The sequence below is a fragment of the Hesperophylax consimilis genome, chromosome 16 (genome assembly GCF_061612785.1).
Source record: "Hesperophylax consimilis isolate HC1 chromosome 16, BYU_Hcon_1.0, whole genome shotgun sequence".
In the NCBI taxonomy this organism is placed as follows: Eukaryota; Metazoa; Arthropoda; class Insecta; order Trichoptera; family Limnephilidae; genus Hesperophylax; species Hesperophylax consimilis.
Genome location: NC_142851.1, coordinates 28,358,459 through 28,364,766, shown reverse-complemented (window position 1 = coordinate 28,364,766; position 6,308 = coordinate 28,358,459).

Genomic DNA, 6,308 nt, shown 5'->3' with positions numbered 1-6,308 from the left:
TTATTTCAATAAATACAATTATGCATAAAAATAATTATTTTTTATATTCAATTTTTGCTATATGTTTGCTCGAGAATGGGCCGCCTATAATAATATAAATATAATAAGTATAAATTAAAAGATGCAAGAGGAAGTGAGAAAATCCAAGATTAAACTAGAATTTGAAAATTATTTTTTAAGTATCAAAACTATAACAATAAAAAAATAATAAACATATATTATAAAAGTAAGTGTAATGTGTGTGCTGCTAAAACTCTGAAACGAGTTCCGGTACGATTAAGGTAGTTAAATGGAGTGGTAGCCCTCAATCCCCCATCCATGAAGAAAGTTCCCATTTTTACCTGAAGAGCGTGCTTTTGAAGATATAAGGGCTGGAAGTTTTGCCCTCTAGAAATTTCTAGAACAGTCCAGAACATTTGAGAGTATTCAAGAACATTCCACAACATTTCACAACATCCCAGAACATTCTGGAATGTTCGGGAATAGTCCCATTTCAGATCATAGTGAACTAAAAACGGGATTACAGGCCGTTTCCTGATAAGCTTTTAGTAAATTCGTAATCGTGACAATACATTAGTCTCTCTAAATAGTATAAAACAAAGTCACTATCCGCGTCTATCTGTTTGTGCGCTTAGTTCTTCTAAACTATGCAACAGAGTTTGATAGAGTTTTCACTATCATTTAGAGGATTATCTTCCTCAAGGTTTATATATAGTCAATACATGGTTATTATATTTATTGAAAGTAGAGAAAAGTCGAGCAACGCTGGTTACACGTCAGCTATAAATTTAAGTTAGAGGGTCAAAATTGATTTTTTTAAATAATTAATAATAATTGACTGGAGTTCCGTGAGTATGTCAGTAAAGGATTCAGCTGCTGATTTAGCCCGCTTAAATTTGAGCGAGGAATGTAACCTTACTATGTACGACATTCCTCGCACAATTAAAAGCGGGCTAAATCGGCTCAATCCCTGATAAGCCGTAGAATAGTTCCCTTTTCAGAAGCCGAGGCGTTAGCAATAACAAGGCAGTAACACTCAACATCGAGCTCTGAGGAATATTGGTGTTATTAATTTATTATCAATCTAGTCTGGTGAGGTGTTTTATGGGGGATTTTAAAAGCTTCAACGAGAAAACAGTTTATTTTCAGCGGTTAGTGATTCATAATTTTATGAAGATTGAACTCCAGCAAAAAAAATATTTTTTTAAATTAGCATATGCACCATGCTGAATGAAGTGGGGAACTTTACCAAAAATCAACTCGTAGAATAAACCCGCCTAAAAATAAACTGCTATTGTTGACATTTTGAAAGATGGCAATGACAGTAGATAGCATAGTTATACCTACCACTCATATATACAGATAATTGGTTTCGCAAAGAAAAAAGAAATACATTTCTCTATTAAAATCGTATATAATATGTGTAATTATTCATGAACCTAAAAAAACCCTGGACATATTTATACTATCTGAGAACAATTTGAAACCTCAGGGTGAGGGGGAAGATTTATGAAAAATGCAAAAACTGCATGTTTTAATGATATTTCCCATTCCTTGTCTCATCAAATACCCAACAAAAAATATAAGCCGTCATAACTGCATTAACAACACAAAAATATAATTATAATAATTCATTACGCACCACTTTGCATACAAATCGTTTCAAAATTTTGCCATACAAGATGGCTGCCAGGCAATTTCCCATCATCCTATATTTGGCTTCAATGCGATTAAAATAAAATCGCACTAATGCTCTGTCCAGGGCTTTTCAGGTCCATGGTAATATTGGTGATGTCTAGGCTTACGATCTACGGACGGATTATGTTACATGCCACGCTGAGCTTGACATTCCAACCAAGCCGAGCTTAAAATCAACTGATACACCAGGACGTTAATACGTTAGCCACAGCAAGAGCCGGGAAGAGACAAAACTAGCCAAAACGGGGCGAGAAATTACAAGATGCAAGAGGAAGCGAGAAAATCCAAGATTAAACTAGAAGGGCTAAGAGAGACTAAAAGAAACAAGAAGAGACAAGACTAACCTAAAAGGGTCGAGAAGATGCAGTAAGATGCATGAATAGGTAAGAAGTGACTAGAAGAGAATAAAAGAGACTAGGAGAGATTAATAGAGACTAAATATGATGGACTCGCCGAACGTCACAGCGGTGATGCCAAGGTCTGTTATCTAAATGAGGATATTGTGTCAGCGCTTTATTAGCAGCAGACACATACCTGGATGGATGACGAACCTCGTGCTGGTACTGTTGGTTGACACGGTGGTCTTTCTCGCTGCAGCAGCTGGTCCAGTTTCAATTTAAATATTTTAAAAATCTTTCGTAATCCTACATGTAGGTATTTAAAATGACTGATTTTTGCATTTTTATTGTATAAATCCTTTGACAGATCTAATATGCCTAAATTTTGAATGAGAGAGCTAGGTATAATGCCAGTAGCCGAAATAACAAATGGTAATATGGTAACTCAACAATGGTAACTCACGCTGTGTTTGTGACAAAATTGATTATGCGCAAAATATTAAATATCTCGGTTTAACTGTTGACAATAACTTAAAATGGGATCTCCAAATCAACCTAATTACAAAAAAAATACGGAAACTCTCTTACATCTTCAAAACAATTCGAAACATTATGTCACTACCTCAGCTAAAAAATATATATTTTGCACTCTGTCAAAGTATTCTTATGTATGGTATTTCAGTATGGGGAGCAGCAGCAGAGACTCATCTCAAATCACTTAAAATCAATCATAAAACAATAATCAGAATTATGTTTAGAAAGCCTTATCAACATCCGACAGAACAGCTAATGATCAACAATAACCTATTAGACATAAATAAACTATTCATAAAGAAGATCATCTACAAAAACTGCATAAAAATATCACCACACTTCATAACTCACTCGCAAAACACAAGAGCAAACACACACAATCAATTACAAGTACCATATATCAAATCAAATTTTGCAAAAAAACATGAATCTTACTTGGCACCACATATATTCAATAAGTTTGTAGCCCAAACAAAGACCTACGTCGCATCTAATAATTTGAATTGGGTATTCAAAAGATTTTTAAACTGGTTGAATGTCAAAGAAAGAAGAGAGATAAGTAATATTCTTAATATCTAAAATTATATATTTTCTTTTTTCTACTCTGTTTTTAAATTCTGATTTTCCTCTTATTTTATTATTATTATTTTTACTATAATATATATATTTCCTTTTTTTTACCACTTATTTGTTTTTATGTAATTAGAAATTGTTAGTTACCAGCCTCAGAACAGACTTTGTCTAGTGAGGAGGGTAAGGAGAAAAATCATGTATGTACATAACTAATAATAAATAAACGCCCGGGTTGCCGGCACTGAAATTGAAATTGAAATTGTAATATTTTTATAGTCTGCGAATGCCAAATTATTTTAATTTCATTTCCTAAATCTGTGTATTTTCTTATTTTTTCAGAAACAGATTCTTGAATATTACAGGAATTTGGAATAGCGAAATCAATGATATAAGTTATTTTTTTTAATTTTGTCATGTAAAACTAATCGTTCGGTCTGTTAGTATAGTTTTATCATAATATATTTTATAAAATCATTTTCTAAAAATGAATTTGGTTCGTATTCATAATATGGTACTATATTACGGCAGTCAATCAAATTATGTTTAATTACCAAACTTTGGTGAATTATTTTTAAAACTAGATTATGCGTAAATATATACTCGGACGGCGCTAATATAGAACATCACGATATTTTATTTTATTTTGTTTATTTAGGAAAACCAACAGATTTTTTACATTATTAAATAATCAACTTATAAAAAATACATATAATATCTAATGATAGGTTTTCACTTAAAAATTTTATTATAATAACAAACTAAGGGTCCAGTACCCGTGGGCAAAAAATATTTACAGAAAATACTAAATAAAGTTCTATAGTTTCCGGAAAAGCCAAACATTTTTTACACAAATCATCAATTTGATTTGTATGTTTGATTATATGCTTCCTATATTTTTTAGTATTAATGACTCTATGGTAATGGCAAGCATAAATCCTTCTATTTCTGCGCTTAATTCTCCAATACTCAACCATTTGTTTGACGAAAATTTGTCAATATACGTTTGGTTGAGATAATTGAAGTGTTTTTCGTGTAAAATTTTATTTGACCAGGAATCTAATAATTCCTGGTTGGAATTTATAAAAATTTTGGCATTCTCGTCGTATAAATTTAAAGGTTTAATGCAGAGGTTCCCAAACTTTTTTGCCCCGTAGACCACTTGCCAAATTTTTTTTTTCCGTAGACCCCCTGCTTGTCGAATATTGAATTTTCCTAAAACTATTAACGTCCCATGTGATAATCATTTATTTTTATCTTAAAAAGATTCCCTATCATTGCCTGTCCAACAACTGGGTGGTGGTATAGTTCTTCTGACTTTACACTGTGCAGACAGGGGCGCCCTAGAATGAGCCCTGGTGAGGTATTACACCAAATGAAAATGAATCAGGATAAGCAACGGGAATCTCTTTCTGTAGGTAGCCCTACAGAACTAACCCTTAAGTTCTTTGTCAGTGCTTATTCCGGTTAGTTCTTCTTGTCACATGATATCCGATTCTTCAACGTTCTATTTCCATAGTCAAAATGTCCTCAAACTTAGTTTTGAAGTCCTGAAGAAATTATTACCCTGGACGTTTCCAAAAACAAGTTGGGGAACTAGGAAAATTCGCGGCTTCCAATGTGCAATTTTTTGCTTGAATATATTAATTCTGACGAGAAAAGGGACGTAGGCTCTATTTATATACCTCAATTAACAACTTTACGAAATATAAAAATACAAATATCAAATAAGTAATTTCTCAGTCTATTATATTTGTGTTAGGTCTATTGTATCATTTACGGAACTCCTAAATGTTGACTTGAGGTAAATGGGGGTTCGCTCGTATGTACCCCCATTTGAATCTCATGGACCCCCAAATTTTTTTCTCGCTGACAATAGACCCCCAGCAAGCCGAAATCGATCCCTGGGGGTCCATATAGACCACTTTGGGAACCTCTGGTGTAATGTTTCTATCTGCCTTGCAAATTATATTACGCATTTATGAGCAATTAGCTTTCCTATGGAAAAAAGTTCTTATAATTTCTACCTGATTATGTTTCAAAGAAGTTATTTTGACTATACCCCTACCTCCTAAATTTGTAGGTAAATTAGTTCGTTCTATAGCCGAATTTGGATGATTGCAATTAAACTCTTTTAGAGTAGTTCTAATTAATCGTTCTAAATTTATTTATAGTTATCTAAATTTGTATTGGACCATTTAATTATGCCAAATGAGTACGTTAATAGAGGTATTACCCAAGTATTTATTGCTTTTACTAAATTTTTAGCAAAATAAATATTTAATTTTTTTTTTAAATATTTATATTATATTTCAATTTCGATATTTTTTTCTTGATTGCACGAATGATTGAATTAATGAAGAGGAATCTTAGAAATGGAAATTGGCCTACTTCCCATAATCCGATAGAGCTGAAACTCGTTGTCGATGACAATGCATCCCATCAACTTTTGTTGGGACTCGTGCACACACGCGCGCGCATAAACACATTTTACCGAAATTAGATGACACACATTTAATAAATAAAAAATTACAACAGTTAATATACGAAGTAAATGTCGGTACCATCCAAATAGAATTTGACTTAGGTATTAGCGTTGTTGATTCCATTCATTGGAGAGGTTTAATCTTCAGTCAAACCAATTTTTTGCTTTTTGTTTGTTATTAAATAAATGAGTAAATTGTTTTTTACTGGTTAACTTTTTTTTATTTGAACGTTCATCTCTCCGTCACCGTGCAACCTCTGTACTCTAAATCTGTTCACATAGATTGTTGTACCAAAACCTCCTAGATCACAAGGCCAAATCATATTTCACTGAATCAAATCAGCCTCCCAATTTGTATGGGATTATACAAAAAATTTCGCTTTAATTTTTTTTCAATTTATTCTTATTAGATGTTTATAAGATTATAAGATGTTTTAATCTTAAAATGTTTTAGTTAATTTAAAAAAAAATAATAATACATTTTTTGGAGGTTCTCATACAAGTTAGGAGGCTGATTTGATTCAACGTGATCCTTGATGATGCCTTGTGATCTAGGAGGTTTTGGTTATACTCACCTATTGTTTTTATGACATTTCGCAACTACAGAACCTGTTTATGTGCGTGTTTATTGTTACCTGTAGACCTTCGAAGAATACTCGAGTCAGTATTTATTGATAGGCGTC